We start from the raw sequence: 14,656 nt of genomic DNA on the forward strand, positions 1-14,656 counted from the left end.
ATTCTGGATTGTCTAATTAAATTGCAAATATAAAAATGGGAGCCAAGACAAGACAACAGAAGACCTGTAAGGAACAGCAAAATTCCTGGCTCCAGGAACTGGGGCATTTCCCCATTTATTCAAGTGAGTCTGCTCTCAGCTTCTGGGCCCAATCCCCTAACTACTCAGGAAGGAATTTTATATTTAACTTTTGAACAAGCAACAGTCATTGGGTTAAAAAATTTTAAGCATACAGAAATTTTTAAAAAAAGTGAAAAGTATTGCTCCCTTTATAAAACCACTTTTATTTGTGTGTGTATCCTTCAGTGTCTTCATGCATAAGCAAAAACAAACACATATTCCTAATTTTCCCATCTTTTAGACAAGAGAGAGCATGTAGAGTCCTTGTTCCACCCTGCTTTTTTCACTTAAAAATATATTTGGGAGATCTTTCTTTCTTTGTTTTTAAATTGGTTGCATAATGTTCTGCTTGATGCACACACCATCATTTATATCATTAGTTCCTATTATAGACATCTGAATTATTTCCAGTCTCTTCTGTAAGGAAATCTCTTGGATATGCCTCATTTTGCACATGTGCTGGTTTAAGTGTGGGAACATTTCCAGAAGTAGAATTGCTAGACAAAGGACCTATCAGTTAGAGTTCAGGCAGGACATAGCACATTCAAATTAGGATAGTTTTTTTTTTTTAATAAATCTAAGGGGTACATGTGCAGTTTTGTTAGATAGATATATTGTATAGCAGTGAAGTTTGGGCTTTTAGTGTATCCATCACCTGAATAGGATACGTTATACCCATTAAGTAATTTTTCATCCCTTGGCTGGGCACGTTGACTCACATCTGTAATCCCAGCACTTTGGGAGTCCGAGGCAGGTGGATCACGAAGTCAAGAGAGCGAGACCACCCTGGCCAACATGTTGAAACCCTGTCTCTACTAAAAAATACAAAAATTAGCTGGGTGTGGTGGCGCATGCCTGTAGTCCCAGCTACATGGGAGGCTGAGGCAGGAGAATTGCTTGAATCTGGGAGGTGGAGGTTGCAGTGAGCCGAGATCGCACCACTGCACTCCAGCCTGGCACCTGGTGACACAGAGAGACTCTGTCTCAAAAAAAAACCAAAAACCAAAAACCAAAAAACACACACCAAAAAAAAGGCTACCACTCTGAAATGCTTTTTAAAAAAAATTTCTCATCCCCTAACTCCCCACACGCCCTCCATCCTTCTCAGTCACTAATATTATTCCATACTATATGTCAATATGTGTATATTATTTATTAATAGTTCCTACTTAGAAGAACATGCTGTGCTGATTTTCTGTTTCTGAGTTGTTTCTCTTAAGATAATGGCCTCCTGTTCCTTCCATATTACTGCAAAAAACATGATTTCATTCTTTTTCATGGGTGAATATTTTGTGTATACATATATTTGTAACCTGTATTTTTTTTTTTTTTTTGAGATAGGGTCTCGCTGTGTTGCCTAGCCTGGAGTGCAGTGGTGCAATCATGGCTCACTGCAGCCTCAATCTGCCAGGCTCAAACAATCCTCCCACCTGTCTCCCTAGTAGCTGGGACTACAGGCATGTGTCACCACACCCTGACTAATTAAAAAACATTTTTATTTTTTTTTGGTAGAGACAGGGTCTTATTATGTTGCCCAGGCTGATCTCAAGCTCATCCTGGATTCCTACCTTGGCCTCTCAAAGTGCTGGGATTACAGATGTGAGCACTGCACCTAGCCACATTTTCTTTATCCAATCATTTGTTGATGGACACTTAGGTTGATTCCATATCTTTGCAACTGTGAACAGTGCTATATTCTGAGAAATTCATTGTTAGGTTATTTCATTGCTGTGTAAACATCATAGAGTATACTTAGACAAACCTGGATAGCATAGCCAACCACACATCTAGGCTACAAATCTGTGCAGCACAGTACTGTGCTGAATACTGTAGACAACTGCAACACAGTGGCATTTGTGTATCTGAACATATCTAGACACAGAAAAGGTACAGTAGAAATACGGTGTGATCTTATTACACAGGAGATGGCTTCCTTCCTTGCCTCCTGGTGACTCAAACTTCACTTGGAACCACATGCCTGATTACTAGATACATTAAAAGAGAAAATGGTTAAGAATTTCAGGCCACTGTCATGTAACGGTCCATCTTTGCCCAAGACATCATTAGGGGGTGCAGGACTGTATTTACAAATGTGTGAGCGGGCTGCAGGCAAACCAGAAGGGAGAGTATCGAACCTGCATCTCACAACATTGAGGGCTGTGGCCACTCTGGCCCTGAAGGAGAAGAGAAGAAGCCAACACTGCAATTTTCAAGAAGAAACTCCCACATGAGCAGCTATGACATGAGACCACTGGATACAGCCAGACCAAGAGGACAGTGCAGGAAGGAGGCTGAGGGATCAATATCCCTCTCTGTGTCCCTCCCTTCTCTCATGTGGGGCTCCTCATCGGCTGAACACAACCAGAAGTCATAGGGCAAGGGGCCTGGAATTGTATCCTTACCAGACAGGATCCCGGGCCAAGTGCGGGGGGTGGGGGGCGGGCTGGGTCTGAAGAAGCAGACATTAGAGACCTGGCAATGGGACTATGCATGTGCAATTTGAACAGAAACTGTCATGCCAGCCACCCTTGGGGCTGTACCATTTACATAACCACCTGTAATGCGCAAGAATTTTGGTTTCCCTACTATCTATTCTTAGAGGTATATCATCAACTCTTGGATTTTTCTCAAATTCATAAATGAAAACTTGTCTTTCATATTAATATTAATGTGTATTTCTCTTACTCTAAGTGTGATTGAACATCTTCATCTTTTCATAGGTTTAAATGCGATTTGTATTTCCTTTCTGTTAATTGTGCCTTTGGCAATTTTTTCCACTGAGCCGTTGCTATTTTCTTACTGGTTTGCAGGGGCTTTCTTTAAGTAGAAGGGAAACTGTGATATGAGTCACATCTTTTTCTTCTCTCCCCAGTTTGTCACTTGCCCTTTGAGTGGCTTGTGCTGTTTAAAAAAACCAACCCCACTCCCCAAAAAAACAGCCAGAAGTTTTTGTTTCATGTTTTCAGATGTAAAGGTATTTTCTTTCTTAGCTTCTAAATTTTGAGGCTCAGTCAGAAAGTCTTCCCTACTCCAAGGTGAGAAAGGAATTCTTAAGAATTTTAAGGAGCTCCAGTAGATTTTGTTCCTTCTCTCTCTCAGATATGTTGTCCCCATCCACTTTACTGAGACCTATAGATTGTTGGCATTCTTCTGTCTCCCAAACATTGGGGAAATATCATCAAAATGAAAAAAAGACCAGGAAATCGCAGACTTGTCATGGCTTGTGGTGACTGTCTGTGGCTGGTGGCAGAGAAGACTTTACTGTGGCAGTTTTGGTCAAGAAAAACAGATTTATTAGAGAAAGTAAGAAAATACATTGCAAGGGAGCAACGGGCAGGTCAGCAAGAGAGGCACTGACAGCCAGGAGACAAAGGCTTGCTGGGGATTTTATAAAATGCAACTTGGGCTGAAGAGTGCTACGTGCAGGGCTGACGCCAGTAGCAGGGGACTAACTTGCATTTTTCTGTCAGCCGAGATGTTGGGTAAGTTGAAGCATTCGATAATAAGCAGGAAGATTGTGAGTTATGTATGTTACCTGTGCAGGAGGGCCACATGTCCTGGGCCATAAAGAAAGGCAGACCTATAGCTTGTCTGCTTCTTCTTTTTGTTTGTATGTCCTGGGCCATGAAGCAAGGTAGACCTATAGCTTATCTGCTTTATCTCTTTGCTTTCCCCTAGTCCCCCCAGCCTGACTCCTCTTCCCTAATCAGGACTCCACAAGACTGAGTTCAAGCTACAAACAATGTAATGTTAAAGTCTTCTTTGCTGCCACAGTAGCAGGTCCAATCAGGGGTATTCTCTTAGAGAAATCCAAGCGATTCCAAGTCAAAATTACCAGCCTTGCTACAGACTCCACCACCCATGAGATATCCAAGCGTGACTGCCTAGAACTAATCCCATAATACTGTACCCATTGAGAAACATCCGCTGAGATACTTTGATGTGTGTTGTCACTCCACAGCAGAGGGGTGGCCCAGTTGTGAGCATTCCCCTAGATATCAGCACACTCAGACTGTAGAAGGGCAACTTTTTCATTTAATTTTTTGAGACAGGGCCTTACTCTGTCACCCAGGCTGGAGTGCAGTGGCGCAATCTCGCCTTACTGAAACCTCTGCCCACCTCAGTCTCCCGAGTAGCTGGGACTACAGGCATGTGCCACTATATCCGGCTAATTTTTGTATTTTTTTAAGAGATGGGGTTTTGCTATGTTGTCCAGGCTGGTCTTGAACTCTTGGGCTCAAGTGATCCTCCTGCTTCAGGCCCTCAAAGTGCTTGGATTGCAGGTGTGAGCCACCGTGCCCGACCAGGGCAACTCCTTTATACTTTTAACACCTAACCTGACCTCCGACCTGTGGCCTCTGTCTCCAATGGTGGCACATCTTCATCTTTGTTATATATCTGCAGGAACACTCAGTTTCTTCAGCAGCTGAGAAAACACACACGCACGCACACACGCGCACATGCATACACACACACATATATACTCTTTTTATCTCTCTCTCTCACACACTCTTAGATGACCCACTCCCACTTTCCCCTCTCTGGGCCAGGCGATGGCTTCCTTCCTTGCCCCGTGGTGACTCATACTTCACTTGGAACCACATGCCTGATTACCAGATTCTTTTTCCTGGGAAAACATAATGTCCCATCTTGGCTTCCTGCCTGAATTGTTAATGGAGCTCCTTAAAGCTCTTCCTGACTACAAACAGATCAGTCTTCCTAAAGCATGGCTCTTTTCAACAGGGCTGGTCTCAGTCCCCCAGGGCCCTGCAGCTGGAAGGATCCCACACTTGGCTTAAGGCTCTCCTGTGGCTGTCCTGAAATTCTTAACCATTTTATCTGTTAATGTATGTTTAGCTCTCAGAGCCCCAGCTCACACTTGGATCCTTCCCCACCTCCTGCAGGCTGGGCTCTCAGCAGAGGAATCCCAGGCCCTGCCTGGCTTCTCTGTCTATGCCTAACAACTGCTGCTGCCCTTTGCATGGGGCTTCAACTGGGACCACATTCTACTGAAGCCCTCCTGGTGCAGACGCTGAAGAGGTCAGGGCCAGCACTCTAGTCTTGCCCCATGGATCGGCATCAGAGGACGGCTGGCTGGAGGTTGGGTGTGGCAGGGATGAGTCTCTGGGTCACTGGTACCTAGTATGTCTAAGGCAGAGATGTAAAGACCCCTGGATGTGGCCACTACACTGGGGGTTAGGATGGTAGGTACTTGGGAAAGGGAGATACCAGGCTTGACTTCCCCAGAGCCTGCCCTAGGCTGGATCAAAGGGCAGCTAGCAGAAGGGGGATACTTAGAAGTCAGGTGCAAGTGCATGCATCCTACAGTCACCAGGGCAGAGGGGCCTCGAGGACCTGTGTGAATCTGCTTTGACTCCCTTGGTATCCTTGTGCCTGAGGGAAGGCTCCCTTGGGTGCCTCTGCCTGGTGGAGACCCTCGCTTCCTCTTTGCAATCTTCTGTCTGGCTTGAGTGAAACTCCTAAGATGTGCTGTAATGTACTAATGGTATAACTTGGCGATTCCACGTATGAATTAAATGCTCTAATATTTGCCTTTAAACCTGGTTTTGCATAATGTAAAGAACTGCAATATTTATGCTAATAATTCAAACTTTTATTTTTTACTTAGAATGATATTAAACAGCAAATAAAAAATTACATGTTGAGAGACAGGGACTGTGGAAGAAAAGGCTTTATATTTTAGCATCTTTTGTGGTACTTTCTCCTGCATTTTTATTTGGTTCTAGGTAGACTCTGCATTATGTAGTCAGCTCAGTCTGTACCTCCTTGCTGCCTGACAGTACACCAAGCTCCTTAGGTTAAGTTCAAGGCTATCAGCCTTTCCAGTTTTTCTTGAAGTTATTGTCCTGCCCTTGAGCTGAGCTCCAGGTGACAGGTCATCCCCTGCTCTTGTCAGAGGCACTGGAACCCTTGTGACTCCATCTTGAGTAGCGACTAGGTAAAATGAGGCTGAGACCTGCTGGGCTGCATTCCCAGTGGATTGGGTATTCTTAGTTATAGGATAAAATAGGAGTTCACAAAGATCCTGCTGATAAGACAGGATGCAGTAAAGAAGCTGGCAAAAGCCTGACAAAATCAAAATGGTGACAAAAGTGTCCTCACTGCTCATTATACACTAATTATAACATATTAGCATGCTAAAGGAAACTCCCACCAGGGCTATGACAGTTTACAAATGCCATGGCAACATCTAGAAATTACTCTATATGGTTTAAAAAAGTGAGGAACCCTTAGTTCCAGGAACTCTCACCCCTTTCCTGGACAACTTACGAATAATCCACCGATTGTTTAGCATACGATCAAGAAATAACCCTAAGTACACTCAGTGCGGCAGGCCATGCTGCTGCTCTGCCTGTAGAGTGGCGGCCCTTTTATCCCCTGACTTTCTTTTGCTTTATTCTGTCAGCTTGCTCTTGAATTCCTTCCTGTGCAAAGTCAAGCACCCATGTGGCTTCCCAGGCTGAACCCCAATCTTGGGTTCACCCTGTGACACTCCGGTCTTCTCCATTCTGGGAGAAGAGCTCTACCTGGGAGCTCTTCCTGCTATTTACCGAGATCAGACAAACCTGCCAATTTTCAAGGCCTAGATCAAATGGATGGATTCCGTGCAGTGATTCTTTGAATTCCAACTCCTCCTAGAGGGACAAACAACCCTCTAGGCCTCACAGTTTCCTGGCAGAAGGCATGGTGGTCTCTTTTCTTCTATCTGACACAGACTGATTGCCAGTGAGTCAGTGAATAATGAATGAACTGGATTCAGACATTGCCAGGGAGTCAGTGAATAACGAATGAACTGGATTCAGAAATGTTAGACAAATACAATTACATATCTTTTTCAGGAAATTAGAAAAATATGAAAAAGTACAAAGAAAGTAACACTCATCCTTATTCCTACCATCCAGCATCAACAATTGTGAACATCTTGGCATATCTGATTCTAGTGTATTTTTCAAATATCTTTCTTTTTTCTTCTGTAAGAACTATTATCATCACTAACATTAGGTAGACATAATCCCACAGATCTTTCCATGCATATGCATAAACACACACACACACACACACACACACACACACACACACACACACACACAGTGTTTCTGTTTAACGTTACTTGGGAAAAAACTAAAATAAAGCCAAGGGAGTCGTTTATACTTTCTTATGGACAAAGTTTTTAAATGTTAACAATATCCTACAATATCCCTCTAAGGTTTTAAATAAAACTTATGACAGATATTAGAAAGTTGTAGTATTATATATTCACATAGCACCTTTTAATTTTTTTTTTTTTCAAGACAGAGTCTTGCTCTGTTGCCCAGGCTGGAGTACAATGGCACAATGTCAGCTCAATGCAACCTCCGCCTCCTGGGTTCAAGCAATTCTCCTGCCTCAGCCTCCTGAGCACCTTTTAATTGTGTATCTTATTTACTATTCCATTCTTTGAATGAAGAGAATATTGATATCCTGATACTTCCTTCCATCTTCCTCCCCAATTTCTCTCTCTTTTTTTTTTTTGCTGTATATTTTCATCTAGATTTGTAACAATCCCATTCTATTCAACCCACAATTTCTACAGCTGTATTAATTCTATACTTAAATAGAATACTCACCAAGAGTTTTTGCCATTCTCTACTCTTAAGTTCTTTATTTTATCTCTTAATTTGCTATTTCCTGAATTTTATTACTCAGTAAGTTTTTGTTTTTCCAAAAAGGGTTCATGGGTGCTGAAGTCCCTTTGTTCTGGAAAAAATACCCCCTCCACCACCGGCAAAAGTTTCTTTCCCTTGGAACTGTTCCCTCATAACCATCATAGTCTGGCATTTAGTGCTGCACTGAAGTTTGAGGCCAGTTTGATTTTGTTTATCCCTCCTTTACTTTTTCTTCTTAGATTCCTAAATAATTGTTTTTCTTTGAATTTAAATAGTTTAAGGTATCTTGGTGCTTCCATATGCCCATCTGACATTTTCTGGAGCATGGCACATTCCTTTGGCCTACAGACCGATTTTTCTTCATTTCAAAGAGCCTTCTTTGGACCTATTTTTATTAGAATTTTCTGTCCCATTTGGTGAATTTTCTACATCTGGGACTCCAATGGTTCCAATGCTTTGATTCTATTTTGCTTGCCTTCCACAATAGCTTCTTTCTACTTGTCTCAATCTTTTTCAGCTGAATTCACTGGGCTTCCTCATGAGACTTTCCTCTATTAAAATACTTTTATTTCTACAACCATTTGATCTTTGACAAACCCGACAAAAACAAGCAATGGGGAAAGGAGTCCCTGTTTAATAAATGGTGTTGGGAAAACTGGCCAGCCATGTGCAGAAAGCAGAAACTGGACCCCTTCCTGACACCTTACACTAATATTAACTCCAGATGGATTAAAGACTTAAACATAAGACCTAACACCGTAAAAACCCTAGAAGAAAATCTAGGCAAAACCATTCAGGACATAGGCGTAGGCGAGGACTTCATGACCAAAACACCAAAAGCATTGGCAACAAAACCCAAAATAGACAAATGGGATCTAATCAAACTCCACAGCTTCTGCACAGCAAAAGAAACAGTCATTAGACTGAATCAGCAACCAACAGAATGGTAAAAAATTTTTGCAATCTACCCATCTGACAAAGGGCTGATATCCAGAATCTACAAAGAACTAAAACAGATTTACAAGAAAAAAACAAACAAGCCCATCCAAAAGTGGGCAAAGGATATGAATAGAAACTTTACAAAAGAAGACATACATGAGGCTAACAAACATATGAAAAAATGCTCATCATCACTGGTCATCAGAGAAATGCAAATCAAAACTACATTGAAATACCATCTCACGCCAGTTAGAATGGCGATCATTAAAAAATCTGGAGACAACAGATGCTGGAGAGGATGTGGAGAAATAGGAACACTTTTTACACTGTTGGTAGGAGTGTAAATTAGTTCAACCATTGTGGAAGACAGTGTGGCAACTCCTCAGGGACCTAGAAATAGAAATTCCATTTGACCCAGCAATCCCATTACTGGGTATATATCCAAAGGATTATAAATCGTTCTACTATAAGGTCACATGCATATGAATGTTCATTGCAGCACTGTTTACAATAGCAAAGACTTGGAACCAACCCAAATGCCCATCAATGATAGACTGGACAGGGAAAATGTGGCACATATACACCATGGAATACTATGCAGCCATAAAAAACGATGAGTTTGTGTCCTTTGTAGGGACATGGATGAACCCGGAAACCATCATTCTCAGCAAACTGACACAAGAACAGAAAATCAAACACCGCATGTTCTCACTCATAGGCGGGTGTTGAACAATGAGAACACATGGACACAGGGAGGGGAGCATCACACACTGGGGTCTGTCAGGGGGAAATAGGGGAGGGACAGTGGGGGGTGGGGAGTTGGGGAGAGATAACATGGGGAGAAATGCCAGATATAGGTGATGGGGAGGAAGGCAGCAAATCACACTGCCATGTGTGAACCTATGCAACAATCTTGCATGTTCTTCACATGTACCCCAAAACCTAAAATGCAATAAAAAAGAAGTTTTCTTCATCACACATATATGTATACTTATTCTGTATAAGTGTTTCCATATACACTTCAACAATGTAAAAAAAAATACTTTTATTTCAGCAGTATTTCTCCTGTTCTTTCTCCTATTTATTCTGTCACTATGTTTTCATGGTCTTCAATTTTTTCCTTTAGGTCTGCAATCTCCCTTTTCATCTCCAATTTACAATTTTCTCATCTTTGAGTTTATTTTATTGGATTTATATTTTTATCAAGTTGTTGTACAGTGTAAGGCAATGGTAATGAATTTCTTCTGTTTCAAGTGTAATTCTTTCTTTTTAGTAAGATGCCTTGCAAACCATGTTGTTCTTTCCTTTCCTCCCTACCCCCCCGTACCATTTCTGTTCACTTTGCTGGTGCTAGGTTGCCTTTAGTACCTCCTACTGATATGGCAGAGTGAAACCTTAACTTCCTTTTTACACTGGTCCCTGATTCCAGTTTGTTCTGTAAAGCCTAGGCAACTTCTTTAGCCCAGAAAGTGGGTGCCCAGAGGACTTTCCCCTATGGCACTCACCTCCAGCCAGCATAAAGGGCCCACTGCTCCTTTGTCAGAAAAGAAAAAAAAGCAAAGTATGCTGAGATTCAGTTTCCTTTTTTTTTTTGAAAACAAGGACAAGATCAGTTTCCTTCTTTCCTATTTATTACAGAGAATTCTCAAGCTTTTGATGACTCACCACTATAGTTTCTGGTGGTTGAGACACACTTAAATTTTAAATATATTTTTTTAAGCTTGAGAATTAGAAACAAATAAATGAAAACCAGTGACACTGCTGATGGATAGCTCCACGTACCATTTGGTAAAACCCTGGCTTGTGGTGTAACTGGTTTTCTTGCTGGGCTCAGAGAAAATTTTTGGTGGTTCTGAACTCCTCTCCATCATACACACCTCACTTTTTCCCTGTTTTGTTTTCTCTTTTCTGTACCTCTAAGTCAGCCAACCTCTTTTGCCAGCTCCCTGTTTTTCCTTTACTCTTCTCTGAATTACATACTCCCCAGTTTCATTCTTCCAAAGGTGGAAGAAGAGCCCTCAGAGACAGTGCTGTCAAGCTCTGTTCTCCCTAATGTTTCACAAATGATAAAATGCATATTTTTTTTTCACATTCGAGCATTTCTGAAATGAGAATGCTTTGTACAGTGGCATGGCATAGCGTGATTGACAGTGTTTTTTTCTTACTTGATTACATAAAATGAAAGTGCATCTAATAAGTAATGGCATTTTAGTTTGCATTGATAAACATGATGATTGAGCCTGTAATTCCAGCACTTTGGGAGGCTGGGGCAGGTAGATCACTTGAGGTCAAGAGTTCTAGTCCAGCTTAGATCACATGGCGGAAATCCCATCTCTACTGAAAATACAAAAATTAGCCAGGCATAGTAGCACACTCCTGCAATCTCAGCTACTCAGGAGGATACAAGAGAATCCCTTGAACCTGGGAGGGGGAGGTTGCAGTGAGCCACTGCACTCCGCCCTGGGTGACGGAGTAAGACTCGGTCAAAAACCAAACCAAACCAAAAACCATGATGATTGATAATGGAATATGATACATATGATTGACTCTTGAACAGTCTGAAGGTTTATAAAGGTAGCAGGAAAATGAGTCCAATGTGGCTTTGAGCTGCAAGTGTGAGCCATGGAATATATATTTTAATAAATGTGTCACTTCTAAGACAGTACCTCTTGGGTTATGGTCCTTTTCATACTATTTTTTGAAATGATTTTTTTTTGGCCTGGTGCGGTGGCTCATGTCTGTAATCCCAGCACTTTGGGAGGCCAAGGCGGGCGGATCACGTCAAGAGATCCAGACCATACTGCCAACATGATGAAAACCCGTCTCTACTAAAAATACAACAATTAGCTGGACATGGTGGCACGTGCCTGTAGCCCCAGCTACTCGGGAGGCTGAGGCAGAAGAATGGCTTGAACCCAAGAAGTGGAGGTTGTAGTGAGCCAAGATCGCGCCACTGCACTTCAGTCTGATAATAATAATAAAATGAAATAAATAAAATTTTAGGCAAATCAAAATTGTGAAATCATGTGAACCAAACTCAGATTTTCTTTAACTTTTCAATAAATACATGAGAAACTTTAGAGGAAATATAGGTAATAAAAATGAGTCATGTAGATTTTTGATCATCTAAAACGGTGGAAAACAACTTTATGAACAATAGAACTTACAAGTTCAAGTCATGTCCTGAGACAAACAGATAAAGCCTTATCTGCTATGCCCTAATTGCAAGGAAAGTTTATCAGGCATTTTCCTTAGGGTGGATTTTAATAGGGTCTCTGCACAGATGGATTTGGGGTGGGTGGACAGGATACTTAAAAACCTTGGCAAGCGGTGGGACTTAGCCCCTGGGCCAGTTAGCACACAAGGAGGACACCAGCATTCCTGGAGCCAGCTCCAGCATCTCCCACCATTCACTCCACGCTCAAGCACGCTATATTAGTTTCTAAGACTTCTTGCCAAACAAAACAGGGAAATTAAAAAAAATAAATAAAAGAAAGGAGTGGGAATACCCAGAATCAATAAAACCATCGCTAACTGAATTAACAGGCTGATGGAGTCAACTCGCTACTGCGTGTAACGGATTGATTTGCTCAGGGTTGAAACGTGCCAATCGCCTCCACGCAGTCGCGGAGTATCTTCCCAGTATCTCCCTTTTCCGAACCCTGGAGGGTGACCCCCTCTGTCACCGCGGCCACGTCCCCTCGCCTTCCCCCTCCTGCCTCCACGGAGCGGATCCGAAGGGGCGTAGGCCACTCCAGCCCTGGCTGCCCTCCGCGGGTCCCAGGGGGCGCTAATCCCAGGGGGCCTCACGGGGCGGGCTAGAGAGCCTGAACCCGAGCCCCGGGCGGGTGAGCCGGTTTTTCAAGGTAAGATGGACCTGGAGGAACGCGGCCCTCAAACTTAGCACCGACTCACATCTTGCAATGGCAAGTGCTCGGTGTCCCGGGCATCCTGAGTGCGGTGGGTGGGATGTGGAGGGGCGCAGAGCGGGGCGCAACGAAAGCGGCTCCCAGCAGGGGCGACGCGTGGAGGGCGCGGGGCAGGGCCGAGGGCAGCGGCCCGCGAGCGGCCGCGGGGAGAAGGGCGGCGGACGCCCCGCGGCCACCCGGAGGGGTCCTGGAGTCGTAGGCGCGGCGCGGGGAGAGAGGAAGGGCGCGCGAGTCGCATCCTCGGGGCGCCGAGGGAGGGCAGGAAGGGGAGGAGTCGGGGAGAGCTAGCGGGAACCGGAGGGGATTTCGGGAATCGCAGCGGGAGGCAGCGTTTGCCTTCCAGTCAGCGGCCCTCGCGCTGCGCTCCCGCGTCCCCACCAAGCCGCGTTACCTTTGCAGCTCTCGCCTCGCGGCTCCCCAGAGGTGCCAGCCTCGCGTCCTAGCCGCGCGGGGCTCCGGGACAGGACGCTTGCGGCCGGCCTCTCGGACGGAGGCGGCTGGCGGGGGACAAAAGCTGGCCGTGCGGCTGGGTGTGGCCCGCGGACTTTGCTAGGGGAGCTGTTCGGCTCTCCTGCGGATTCCTTCCCGCGGGGAAGAAAGGTCTTTAGGGCGGCTGCGAGAGCCGAGCGCCCGCCGGCGAGTAGCGCGAGAGGGCTGGACCCGCGCGGGGGCGGAGCCGGGCGGGGGTGGGGCCGGGGCCGGGGCGGGGCCGGGGCCGGAGCAGGGGGCGGAGCAGGGGGCGGGGCCGGGGACCGGGTGGGAGAATACAAACAAGGTCCCGTCGTTTACAAGCCTCTGCTGCGGATTGTCGGCTCCTAACCAATCCTCCGCTCTGCCGAGAAGGCTCCATAGGGGAAGGGATAAAGAATTTGGGGCTGTTTTGTTTACTGCAGTATCCTCAGGGGCTAGAATAGTGTCTGGCATTTAGAAGACACTCAAAAACATGTTGAGTGAATGAATGAATGAACGAACTAAAGAGTGAATGGGTTCTCTTCTGACTCCCTCACTTATTAGTTGTGTAAACCTCCGTGATCATAATTCTCCAACCAGTAAAACGAGGATAAAAATATCTACCATTGAGTAAATGTTGTAAATATTTAAAACATTCCCTGTTTTAGATTCTCCTCCCTTCTCTGTGGGTCTCTCCTCCATACTCCTACCCTTCCCTCAAACCCCCACTTAACAAGTGTTTCAGGATAGGCGGAAAGACAGATATGCTTCATGTTTGTCTACCTGTTATTTATGGCCTGTCAGCTTCCAAAATAAACTCTGAGGCTGGGCGCGGTGGCTCACACCTGTAATCCCAGCACTTTGGGAAGCCGAGACAGATGGATCACCTGAGGCCAAGAGTTCAACACCAACCTGGCCAACATGGTGAAACCCTGTCTCTACTAAAAATACAAAAATTAACTGGGCGTAGGGGTGGGCGCCTGTAATCCCAGTTACTCAGGAGCCTGAGGCAGTAGAATAGCTTGAACCTGGGAAGTGGAGGTAGCAGTGAGCTGAGATTGCACCATTGCTCCAGCCTGGGTGACAAGAGTGAAACTCCGTCTCAAAACAACAACAATAACAAAAACCCAAACCCCAAAATAGGCTATGAGGGAGATTTCAAGTAAAATGTATGTATATTCTAAACATTACAGCTACTAAAATGGAAATGTTAATATCTTTTTGAAGGAGAGGGGAAAAAAATACACTAACCACCTAAATTATTTAAACTGAGTATTCAATCTCACTTTTAGCTTTCTGGCCTTGTAGGAAAGGGAGGAAGAGGATGTTACATACTTTTTGTAGATAGAAAAAATGAGCCTTTTAATCTATGAAGTCAACAAACATTTGCTGATACTTCTTTAAGGCTAGGCACAAGGGTGATCATAAAGAGCATGTCACAGTCCTGCCTCTCATGTGACCCTTGGCAGAATTCTCACCAGTCCCCTAAGATCTGAAGGGAACTTATTTAGGATCCTATTCCTTATAAAAGACATTCAACATTGAAAATAT

The 14,656-nt window shown here is 44.2% G+C and overlaps 1 protein-coding gene across 3 annotated transcripts in view; it reads right to left on the reverse strand.

Annotated features, from left to right (window-relative positions):
• Positions 1–13,347, reverse strand: part of IFNAR2 (interferon alpha and beta receptor subunit 2) — a 35,381-nt gene extending 22,034 nt beyond the window's left edge. Inside the window, exon 1 of one of the 3 annotated variants that reach the window (XM_032276987.1) lies at positions 13,047–13,347. The gene's annotated coding sequence lies outside the window, so the exon portion shown is untranslated. Of the gene's footprint in view, positions 1–1,688; positions 4,217–13,046 lie in introns of those variants that run through there. The other 2 variants (XM_032276983.1, XM_032276984.1) reach the window with 2 other exon arrangements.
• Positions 13,348–14,656: the final 1,309 nt, after the last annotated feature.

This window comes from Sapajus apella, unplaced genomic scaffold, assembly GCF_009761245.1.
Source record: "Sapajus apella isolate SASKATOON/1434 unplaced genomic scaffold, GSC_monkey_1.0 scaffold8, whole genome shotgun sequence".
In the NCBI taxonomy this organism is placed as follows: domain Eukaryota; kingdom Metazoa; phylum Chordata; class Mammalia; order Primates; family Cebidae; genus Sapajus; species Sapajus apella.